Source organism: Melospiza melodia, chromosome 2, assembly GCF_035770615.1.
Source record: "Melospiza melodia melodia isolate bMelMel2 chromosome 2, bMelMel2.pri, whole genome shotgun sequence".
Classification (NCBI taxonomy): Eukaryota; Metazoa; Chordata; class Aves; order Passeriformes; family Passerellidae; genus Melospiza; species Melospiza melodia.
The window spans coordinates 138,733,354-138,744,186 of NC_086195.1; the positions used below are offsets into that span (position 1 = coordinate 138,733,354).

Sequence of the window (10,833 nt, forward strand, 5' to 3'; positions counted from 1 at the left end):
GCCATTGCAGCCCTTCAGAACTGATAAACAATCAGACCCCTTGCAAAGTGACAAGGAGATAAATTTTCACTTGGTTTGTGTGTCTGCTTTGATGCGCAAAAACATTACACCCGTGTCCAAGTATGGAAAACACGGCAGAGATCAGCAGTGCTCACCAGACAAGCCTTAGCCACCACAGGAACAGACACAGGTGTAACCTGTGTAACCTGTAACCATCTTTTCCTTGTCATTTGGTACCAAATTTTAAGGTCTGAGAGAGAAATCCTTTCACAAAATACAAATACTTGGAAAAGGGGAGAGGGACACAGCAGTGTTAAAAGGCTGTACATAAAATAAGCTTTCAAAGTATCACAGAGTTGGGTAAAACATCACAACTTATTTTGGTTTCTGTTTGTACAAGAGGGAGTTTGGCACTAACTTCACTTCTGCTTCCTGTGCATTCCCCACCTTGAGCTCATCCCACTGAGAGTGTTCTCAGCTTTCTCAGAGAAGCTGAAGAGCACAGAGGATGGGCTAGAAATGAGCCAGAAGATATTTCAGAGCAGAGAAAAACACAGGAAATCCTTCTTTGTGCAGAGAGCAGTAGAAGAAAGGAGAAAACCTCCCTGCATGGGAAGCAGGTCCCAGAAAGTACAGCTGGAGAAAAAAAATGGGGAAGGGGTGTCAATAAATATATAGACGATTCCAGAAATCCACCCAAGAAACTTGTGATTTTATAAAATCAATCATACACCTTATTTAAAGAAAAAAATATTAAAATATATGTATCTATCTTCTTACCTTTGACACAGACAGTTATCCAGGATATCATGACCACAGCCTACAATCCACTCTCACAACTTTGGTCCATTCCAGGTAAACCTCTGTACTCTCTGTGGACTTGGCACTGCCACACCTGATAATACAATGACAAACATGCAAATAAAAGCCTACAGAATTGCATGTTTCCTTACCTAAAAATTGGTGTCAAAAAGATGGCTGAAGGCATAATTCTCATTTTATTTTTAGTCAAAACATTTTGGAGAAAACTTTAAGAAGGAGAAAGAAAGGTGAATATAAATCCCTACATTTTCACAAAGCTGGGGAACAGCTTGGAAGGAATGTGAGCTGGTTTCTCAGCCCAACACACATCAGAATCAACCCAAAAAGCTCTGGGAGCTCACCACCTTGGCTGCTTAGGCCAAATGGATATTTCCTTCTGCTGGGGATGTGGAGCTGAAGTCACTGGGCACAAGTAGAGGACAGCACACCATGTAAGGTGTGATGACCAGGTAAGACACTTAAAGAAATGATTGCACAGGGGCACTGCCACTGTGTGTTTCAGCCTCCCCAGCCTTTCTGCACATTATTTTTTTTTCTCTTCTAACCAATGAAGCAGGAGAATTAAAAAGGCACCTCAAAAAGAACAGGTAACTCCCAGCAGTGGCTGCCATACCTCAGGTCCCACTCCCCCTAAGCACCAATCCTCCCTGAGTTCTGCTCACACTAAAATGAATTCCAGGGCTGATAAGGCACACACAAAGCTCTCAATTTAAGAAAACTCTTAGATCTCAATTTTAGGTAACATCACTTTGCTGCCAGTGAATGCAGCTGTGGCTATGAGCCCAGAACAGATGCTAGGTGAGCTGGGGTAGGGCTGCATCTAACCCAAGACTAACACACATTTTTCCCACCCTGCTTTTTTCACCCAAATTCTTTCAGCTCTGGTAACAGTGCTCAGAGTAGAAATCCCACGGGAAGCTGTTTCCATCAGCTCAGAGAAATGCACAGCCGAGCTAAAACAAATCCCTGACATTTTTCACGTGCCAGCCTTGCACTTAGCATGCACAGATGAAGAGACAGAGGAATCTGAAACTTATTGCACATGTCACAGTGTGGCAGCAATCAATTCCAGTTTCACACCCTAGGAGGAGAGGACACATCTTCATAAACACGGCTTTTATCAGGCAGGAATTTCTGCTTGTCACCTCCCAGCTCCCTGGACAAGCAAGCCCCTTACCTGCTGCACTCACCATACCCAAGTGGCCCACAGCAGTTAGGAAAATACTCTTTACTCTGGCTCTGCACTGATAGCAGACACTGTCTTACTGCTTGACTGCCCATATTTCCAGAAGTTTTCAATGAGGACGTGACTTTTGCTATAGGTTCTGAGTTTTGGGAGAGGTGCAAGCTTTCCATCTCCTTTCCAAACCCAGTCTCTCTGTCCTTATTGGCTCTTTTTTACCCACGAGCCTCAATTTGTGATTCTGCTGGTGCAGCTCCAATCCAGGTCCTTTCCTTCTTCCAGGTATTTTGTGGCAGATATAATGCATAAATGATTTCCAGGATGGTAAAAGGAGGGGCTGTCTTGTGTTTCAGATGTGCACACAGCACCCAGGATAACAGGCAACACAATGAAACTCTACTTTTTCCTTCACATAAAAGGACAGAAAATCTATTTCCTAACAAAATCTTGCAGCCAACAGAATATTCTCTATATGCTTTGCTGTTTTCATAGAACTGGAAAATGAGGAAAGCATCCTCTCTTCAAAAAATAAGCAAGTGAAAGCATCAGGGGAGAGGGATATTTGGGAGGGCTCTTTGTTCATATTTCTTCAGTTTGAAGGTTTTTTCCTTTTATCAAATGTTGAGTTGTTCCATTGAAAGATAATCTAAAAATACTGATTGGCTCAAAATAGTTCTCTTTTGGGATCAGGTTTCACCTCCCAGCTCTCTGGGCAAAATTGAGCACAGAGAAAACAAAAGACTGAAATACATCATGCCTCAACAGAAGCTTATTGCAATAGATGTTCTTTCTTTCCCAGAACCCAGGCAGCACCTCCTGGCCACACCAAGTAACTCCCAAACTGGACTAGAAAAAAGCCAAAAGCCAGCAAAATTCCTTTTTAATTATTTCTCCTCCTCAAGAGAGCACCTGTATCAAATTATCTGGCTAGCAGAGGTGAGAGTCAGACTCCCACCAATATAAATATATAGAATACGCTACTGTCATCTCTTTTTCAATGATGAAAAAAAGTTCTTATTACTGTAACTTAAAAAATTCTTAATTACTGTACTTTAAGTAGGAGAATTCTGATGTGAGCATCAGGAAAAAAAAAACAGAGAAATTCAGAAAGAAAAAAAGAGCAATGCTTACCACAATAGCCTCCTGCTTCAGACCAGTGTTAAGAGGCAGGAGAGCTTCTTGCTTTATTTCAAAATATAGATTTTTCTTTTTCCTGGAAAAACAAAGCTGTCTTTTAGAAACATCTTTAAGTGCCAGACCAGCAAGTGGAACTTGGTTACACTGCTGGAAAGGAGAAAACATGAGTGGTTTGCTTGGCCTCCATTTTCCAGATGGGTAGATGGCTTGAGAGGTTCTGTGATTCAATAGAAAACTTAAAATCAAAAGAAAGTGTTTGTTTGCTTTGGGATTGATTTTCTTTCCCCCTCTCACCTTAGCCATGGAAAGATTTCTGGTTGTTCCACATTGCCTGGTCCTTTTGAGCTGTGTGCTTGTGTCCTGTGTGCTGGTGTGAATTAAAACAGTTATTTTGGATATGCCCTGATCTTGTTGGCAGGGGAGGACAGCAAATGGGATTAAAAATTACAAACAAGCATTTATCTGCACTTTTATATACTGCTATATCCTATAGCAGTATAGAAAAGTGCAGATAAATATATAACTATACCAACTAGAAATTTCTGTGTAGCCTGTACTTGCAAAAATTTAAACGTCTGGTTGGCTTCTTGTTATTTTAACTATTCTGTGCATTTTTCACTTACCTTTCAGCTCTCTGTTGGTGCTCTGAAAGGGTCCACATTGCACTCTCTGGTGTGAACCTTTCAGTTATGGGTCAGCTACCCAGGACCAGGAGATTCTGCTGGCTTTTATTAATTAAGGCCAGCTTGGCTTAGACTTCCCTGACAGCCCAGTGATTTTCAGACTCTTAAAAGACTCAGAAGATGTTTCAATTTCAGACTGCAGGAAACAAGCACGAGCTCAGCTGCTCTTTTAACAGCTCCAGATGTGCCCAGAGCCCAGTGGTTCATGGAAGGGGAATGATGGGAGCTGCCAGCCATTGAAGCAATCAAACCCTTACTATAGAAGAAAAGCAGTTCAGTGTCTCAGACCTGCTCACTGAAAATGTAAATACTCTGTGCAGGAAAACATTCACTTCCAGAGCTGCTTCCAAACTTCCTTAGGAAGATACAAAAGGTTGAGACCTCAGACACGAGCAGCAGCCACTCACAGGGCATACACAGCTCTGAGAGCAAAGCAAGGTGGTTTTTCCTCTTCTCCTTCCACTTTCTGACATCTCATGGCAATGCCAAGCAATCCCTCCTCCTGCAGAGCCAGCAGTGCACTCTGCAATCCATCCAGCACTGGGTCTCTCAGTGCAGTGTAATCCCAGTTACTCAGCTCCTCAGAGAAGCCTCTGGATTCACATTTACCACTACTGGGCATGTCTCTGAGGTTTTTCCCTCAAAAACTGAGTAGTGAACAAGGCTTTTCGTCTGAGAAAAGCCTTGGGAGGCTCAAAGCCAGCACTGCGAGCTGCACACACATTCTCAACCCCACTGGAGCTGAGTAGCACAGGTAGACAATGTGCTGAGGGCTTGAAAGAGGGAAAAATCTACTATTTCAACCACAGAAAAAGAGTAAATATCAAAATAGCAAAGTTTCTCTTGGGTAAATCTAAATATGTGCCCATTTGCTTTCAGGCAAATGAGACCTCCTCAGGCAGCCCAGCTTTGGTAAATCCATCAGATTCAATACAACAGTTAACAAATTTTATTGAAGAACTGCAAGGCAGTCAGGACTAGCAAAAAAAATAAATTACAGGATCAGACAGTGTGTTCTGCACTGTCCTCCTGTATCCTGCATGTGTCCTGCTTTAGAAACCCATCTCCTCTTGAAAGAGGAGGGAAAAAATTGTTTGAGTTCTTCTCTGTGCTTATATTAAATCAAAAGATTAAACAATTATAAAATTTAGCTATTGAAATCCTGATTTTTTTTATCCTACTTTGTTTTTAAAAAATGCATCATCATGGGAAAAATGCATCCAAACAACTCAATGATGACAAAAGGCACTTTCTTACCCTCCTGCTTTACCTCAGTCTCAGACATAATTCCCTAGGTTTGCTTTTCTAGAGTACCACTTCATTATTACATATCTTGTACATTGGCTTCTAGAAATGACAAATGGGCTGTCAGTTTTACTTTCTGATATCAAGATAGAAAAATAAAATTTAAAAATTAAAAAATTAACATCAATACCCAAGAGTTCTCTATTGAATTAAAACAGGATACCATTTAGTGAAAAGATACACCACTTTTTTAACCAATATAATAAAATTAATTATGTCAATCAAATAAAAAGTATGCAAACCTTGAGAAATTAAGACTGCAGTGTTAACTAAATTAATTAAATATAGAATTTCACTGTGTTATAGTGGAACAACAGGGTAACACAGTCAAGTGATCAAGCCCTCAAACTAAAATAACAGATTATTGCCACTCACCAAAGAAACCCTAGGAGAGTTTAAAACAATGACAACATCCTTTATTTTCAATTACCTTACTTAATATAAATGCACTTTGAGTGTGCACTAGGTACTTTTTCCTTTTTTTGCAGGAGGGTTCATACTCTATCGTTCTTTTTTTCAAAAGGACACAGTGAGCTTTAAAAAAAATGCCTAATAGTTAAGTCGTGCAACAGCTTAAAATGCAACCATTGTTATGAGAAAATCTGACTCAGTGAGAAGTTGATGTTTAAGTTTAGGAAATCATTAAAGAACTCTGCTGGGAATCTCTCATGTGCACAGGCAAATGAAAACCAAGGGATAACAGTGTAACTGCCCCCTGCAAAGCAAAAGAAAAATTAAATTAAAAAATATTTTCATTTTTTAAAAAAAAATTTTAAAAAAAGACAGGAGGATAAATTATTTACTGCTTACCTTCTTGGGATCTTGTCACTTGCTATAGGGACTCAAATCCTGAATTTACTGCCACACACAGAAGTTTCATTCAGGCTTGCGCTGGCTTCCCCAGTGACCCAGATATGTGCAAATTCTTCCTCTGCAGCATGACATGCCAAGGAACCAACTTCAGTGGTGTCTGTGGATAACAGGATCTTTTGTTTTTTCTTCTTTGGTCTTTGCTTCTTGAAAGGGCATGTGCCACTCACTGCAGCTCTCAATCCAGTTCAGCATTTCAGGATCATTTTTTAGGCCCAGATATCGTCATGTCAGGATGATCAGGGTGATTTTCAAGACTGGCAGAAGGCTGAGATGTAGGCTGAGATGTATTTTCTAGAAAGTTGGTGTCATCTTCCAGTTAAATCAAGGGCACAAATTCTGCTGTAACCAAAACCAGTTTTACAATCAAACCAACCTTATTTCCAGGTATGCATTTTGCTGAGATTATCCGTCCTTATATTTAGGCATGGCTTCCTGGTAGGATCTCTTGCTTATTTGGAGGGAATTTTAAAAGAATAAATATAAGCTCATACAAATTCTACTGTCTTTTAGACTATATTAAAATAATTTAATCTTATACTATTTTTTTAAATTTATTAATCTTGGGTTCAACTAGGGTCTAGATTTATATCCCTCCCAAAGCTTATAATAATGGTTTTCAATAGTTACACAGGAAAAAGGGCTGCATTCTGCATTTCTGCAGTGCCAAACATAGCAGTAGCCATTTCCTTTTTGTGATAACAGATAACAAGCCTTTCAAAGCCACAAAGTGACAAGAACTAATAAAGACCAGGCATTATCCACCCTCACGTTTCTATTAAAAGTTCTATAAGCATCACAAAAGCCTCATCAGAGCAGAACACAATAGTTCTCCCAACACAAAAGCCAATATACAGCAACCAAGAAGATGGAAACCTGCAGGAAGTTTGTATTTCTCATTGCCTTCAAGGCTACATTCAGATTTTTTTCCCATTATGGTCACTGATCTCAGATAAAAAGGTAAATGAATGCTAGTCCAATTTAAATCCTCTTTGCTGCAAGAGTGAGTGCACCCAATGAGAAATTTGATGCAGAAGTTGGGTCCTAATTAGCTGAGGCTGAAGCACCCAAGCACTCCAAATATCAGCTCAGCCTCATCTCAGGGTAATGAAATTCCAGAACAGAGCCTTTACTGGCAAAGGGAAACTAAACACTGACTGCTACAGACGGGTTAATGCAGAAATTAGGAGCATTTCCTTGAAGGATTACAGACTTGGGGGTGGAATGGGACAAGACACAGGGAGCAGGAAGAGAAATGGGAGAAGGGAAGAGAAAGAGAAATCGATGCCTTAGGCCTGGATGCTTCCTGTCTCACTGAGCTGTATTTCTGGAGCAAGGGTAGATGCTTCCTCTGGTAATTGTATAAGCACCTTTTCATTGTGCTCCTTGAGGAAAATAGGGAATTAGACATGGTTATTATCTCTACATTTCAAAAGCTTAAAAGAAAAGGAACACAGTCTGCTGTCAAATTCGGAAATCTGCCCTCCAAAGGGCAAGAAATGCACATGCAACAGAGAAGGTAAGTAACTTACACTTTTCTTTCATAGGTCAAGAGAAAAAAAAAAAAAAAAACCATTTCATAAGGGTACATACTGTAGTAAAAAGAAAAATCCATGAGCTGGATGGGAAAAGCCAGACTTGTAAATCTATGACATTATTCTTTATGTCTCAGCATCCTGCATGTCCAAAGAGCACCAAATGATACAGCAAATGAAAGGCAAAACTGAAGAAACACACATCCAGAAAATGTCCAATGGGATGAGCTGGAATGAAAAGTCTTCTCAAGGTACCAGGGCCTGAAGGAAGAGGAGAATTCCAAAGGCATTTCCATTCAGGCAGCATTAATCTCATCAACATCAGCTCCAGTTAGCCAAGCAGTGCTGCACACAGCCTGATTGCTGCCTGTGAATATATCCATGTGTGTACTGCCATTTACTACAAAAAATCCACCAAAAAAGTCCACTTAGCTTGCATAACTCCTCCTTTTTAAGACCTTTGAATTTTTGCTGCAACAGAAATTTCTGAGTTTTTAACACTGATTTCAGTCTGACAGGAGGAAAAGGAGGAGCTCATAGTTAACTCAGTAGTAAATTCTGCACCTAAAAGCCCAAATTCATGATCAATACAGAACATTCTAAAAAGAAAGCATTGTTCAGAGTTTATATTCTCCAGCAGAGTTTATATTCTCCAGCAAAAAGGGCACCAGGGAAGACAGTTCAATGTTTAAAGCACAAAGAGCAAAGCCTGGGGCGAGAGGACTGCCAATGTCCAAGTTCCTTGCTGACAGGTCCAGAGGACAGAAAACCTCTCTTTGCTGCAAACACAGGGACAGCAAATTAATTTTTTTCCTCTTCTACTTTTTAGGAATATGTTAGGCCCAAAATGCTCAAAGGAGTGGTATTCTGTCCTTCCTCTAGGATCCTGCAAACCAATAGGATTGCAACATTTGCTTCCCCTCCTTTTTTCTCTCTCTTTACCATGTCAGAACCATGTGGTCACCAGAGGAGAGAGAATTAATTACACTTGGCTTTGTACAGGATGAGTGATGAGTGTTCATTTGGTAGCTCAAATGGACTTTGCTTCATGATCACAGAGGACTTCAGTGAACCAAATATTTCTATTACCAAATCACATGGTGCTTTATACAACAATTGCCAAACTAAAGTGGAAAAACCATCACAGGCAAAAGAAGGGGCAAAGGGAAAGGGCTGCAGTGAAAGGCTTTAAAAGGCTTAAATACAGCAGAAAATAAAGAATGCTTCCAAACATTTGACCCTGAATTTTCATTAACTGCTTTGTTCTCAATGCAAGAAAATGAATTGGCACTGCAAGGAGAGAAATGAGCCTGTGGTCAGCAAGTCTAGAGTAAGCAAAAGGTGAACAAGCACTATCCAGAAAGCCTCATCACATCAATTTTTAAGGGAGGTACACATGCTCCCAGGCAAGAAAGTGAGTGACCATAGCAATGAAGGAACATTTTTACACCAAAATAGCCACATAAACCTTTTGTCAACAGAACAATGCTGGCAGTGTTACAGATCATTTCAGCACAATTTTATTTTCAGGACCAAACATGTGAAGTACAGTCATTCAAGTTTAGGGCTAGACACCTTGTAAAATGGTGTTAATAACAAAAGGCACCTTTTAGTCAACTGAACTTTGTAAATTTACACTCATGTTAAAGACATTAAAGAAATACTTCACCTGTGAATTTACTAATGTCAGAGACCCCAGCAAGTACCAAAATTGGGAACAAAGGTGCTTCCCTCCATTCCCCCAACACACTGAGGAAACATTGTGAACACTTACAACTACCAGAAAACACTTATTTCTGACCATTTTTACTAACACAGGTGAGTTTCACAGAATTTTTTCTAACCAAACATCAGGAAAGATTTGGCAAAAAGAAATTACAGAAAATATTTTGTAAATGTTATCCCACAGGACAATACCATGACACTAGAAACAAAGGTTCATGCATTACCAAACCAGGATACAGTTGGAAAGAGACATAATTTGGAGAGAGCAGACCCCTAAATCTAGTCCCTGTGCTAGTAGAACCACACCACCTAAGTCACTGTTGCCAACTCCTGCAATATAGGAATATTGTAAATTAAGAGAGTTTTTCCATATTTTACCACTTTTCACAGTGTTAAAAAGTAAGACATCTTCTCCTTTTTTGTTTATTTATTTCTATTTATTTTTCCTGAAACTGCTTCTTACCAACACTTACAATTTATACTGTTTACCTAAACCATCTTTACATCCAGCAGTCAGATTTACACATCCTCTATGATCACTATACCTTGTCCCTTGACATATACACAGATATTATTCCCCCATTCCATGCCCTCCCTCCCCCAAATTTCCATAAGAACAGTCAATTACTTTGGTCCTACCTGTCAAGGGGATCACTGAGGACAGCACCACGTTGGATTGTTGAGCAGCAAGACCACTTGGGATGGGTCAGCATGGCACTCACATGGCTCCTGGTGAGGCTCATTCTCTGTTGGTTCAGATGATTCCTGCTGTACTCCTTCCTGTCCCATACAAGTCAAATAATGGATTCTTTTCTGCCAGGGATAAATCTCCCTGAGGTACACATTTCCACTCTCTCCTGCACCAGGTGCACCTGGGTCTGTGAGCAAAGACAATCCCACAAATGCACGTTCCTTTTCCCAAGGCAGAGCAGCCCACAGTGCCCTTCCCAGCGCACCCACAGCGTGGCCAGCTTGCCATGCCTCACCATGTGGATATCACAGACACCTCCCTCCACCTGCTCCCGGGAGATTTTACCCACATGGTCACTTGATTCCAGTGCATGTTTCACATGTGTGTTATGGCCTCAACAGTCAGGGCTCACCCCTCAATCACAAACCCATTTTTTTTCAATGCATCCGTCCCAGTTATCACCCTTATCCTGAATTCTTCAATCTTTTACATCCTATTTTCTCCCCATGTCCTGTAGGGGAAGGGGGTGAAAGTGGCTCAGTCAAGGTTAACTTGACACAGTCCTTTTTTCTTTTTTCATCCAACAACGGTTATACAGATTTTAACCAGTAACTTCCTAACCTGCAAGCAAATGCTGCTGGCCCTGGTCAGTCCAGCAGCACCCAAACCTGCTCCCTTTGAGGCATTTCTCAGAGCAAAGGTCAGGCTTGCCTCAGATGACCTCCCTGAGTGAGTTTTTGAGTATAATCTCAGTAGGACAAAATGCAAAGCTAATGAGAAATGCACGTGATTAGCACTTTTGCCCACAAGGACAAGACAGCCTATCAAGGTATCACACATTCAGTGAAACTTGGTTAAATAAATCATCTTTTAAATCGACCT

At 40.5% G+C, this 10,833-nt stretch overlaps 1 protein-coding gene across 5 annotated transcripts in view; it reads right to left on the minus strand.

The window, feature by feature from the left end:
• The window catches only part of LOC134414872 (cell surface glycoprotein CD200 receptor 1-B-like), a 29,705-nt gene extending 18,961 nt beyond the window's left edge, over positions 1-10,744 (minus strand). The window contains exons 1-5 of one of the 5 annotated variants that reach the window (XM_063150086.1): positions 7,594-8,551; positions 5,941-6,342; positions 3,437-5,845; positions 3,137-3,218; positions 781-895 (exon numbers count right to left, since the gene is read on the minus strand). The gene's annotated coding sequence lies outside the window, so the exon portion shown is untranslated. Of the gene's footprint in view, positions 1-780; positions 896-3,136; positions 3,219-3,436; positions 5,846-5,940; positions 6,343-7,593; positions 8,554-9,899 lie in introns of those variants that run through there. The other 4 variants (XM_063150087.1, XM_063150088.1, XM_063150085.1 and 1 more) reach the window with 4 other exon arrangements.
• Between the last annotated feature and the right edge of the window lie 89 nt (positions 10,745-10,833).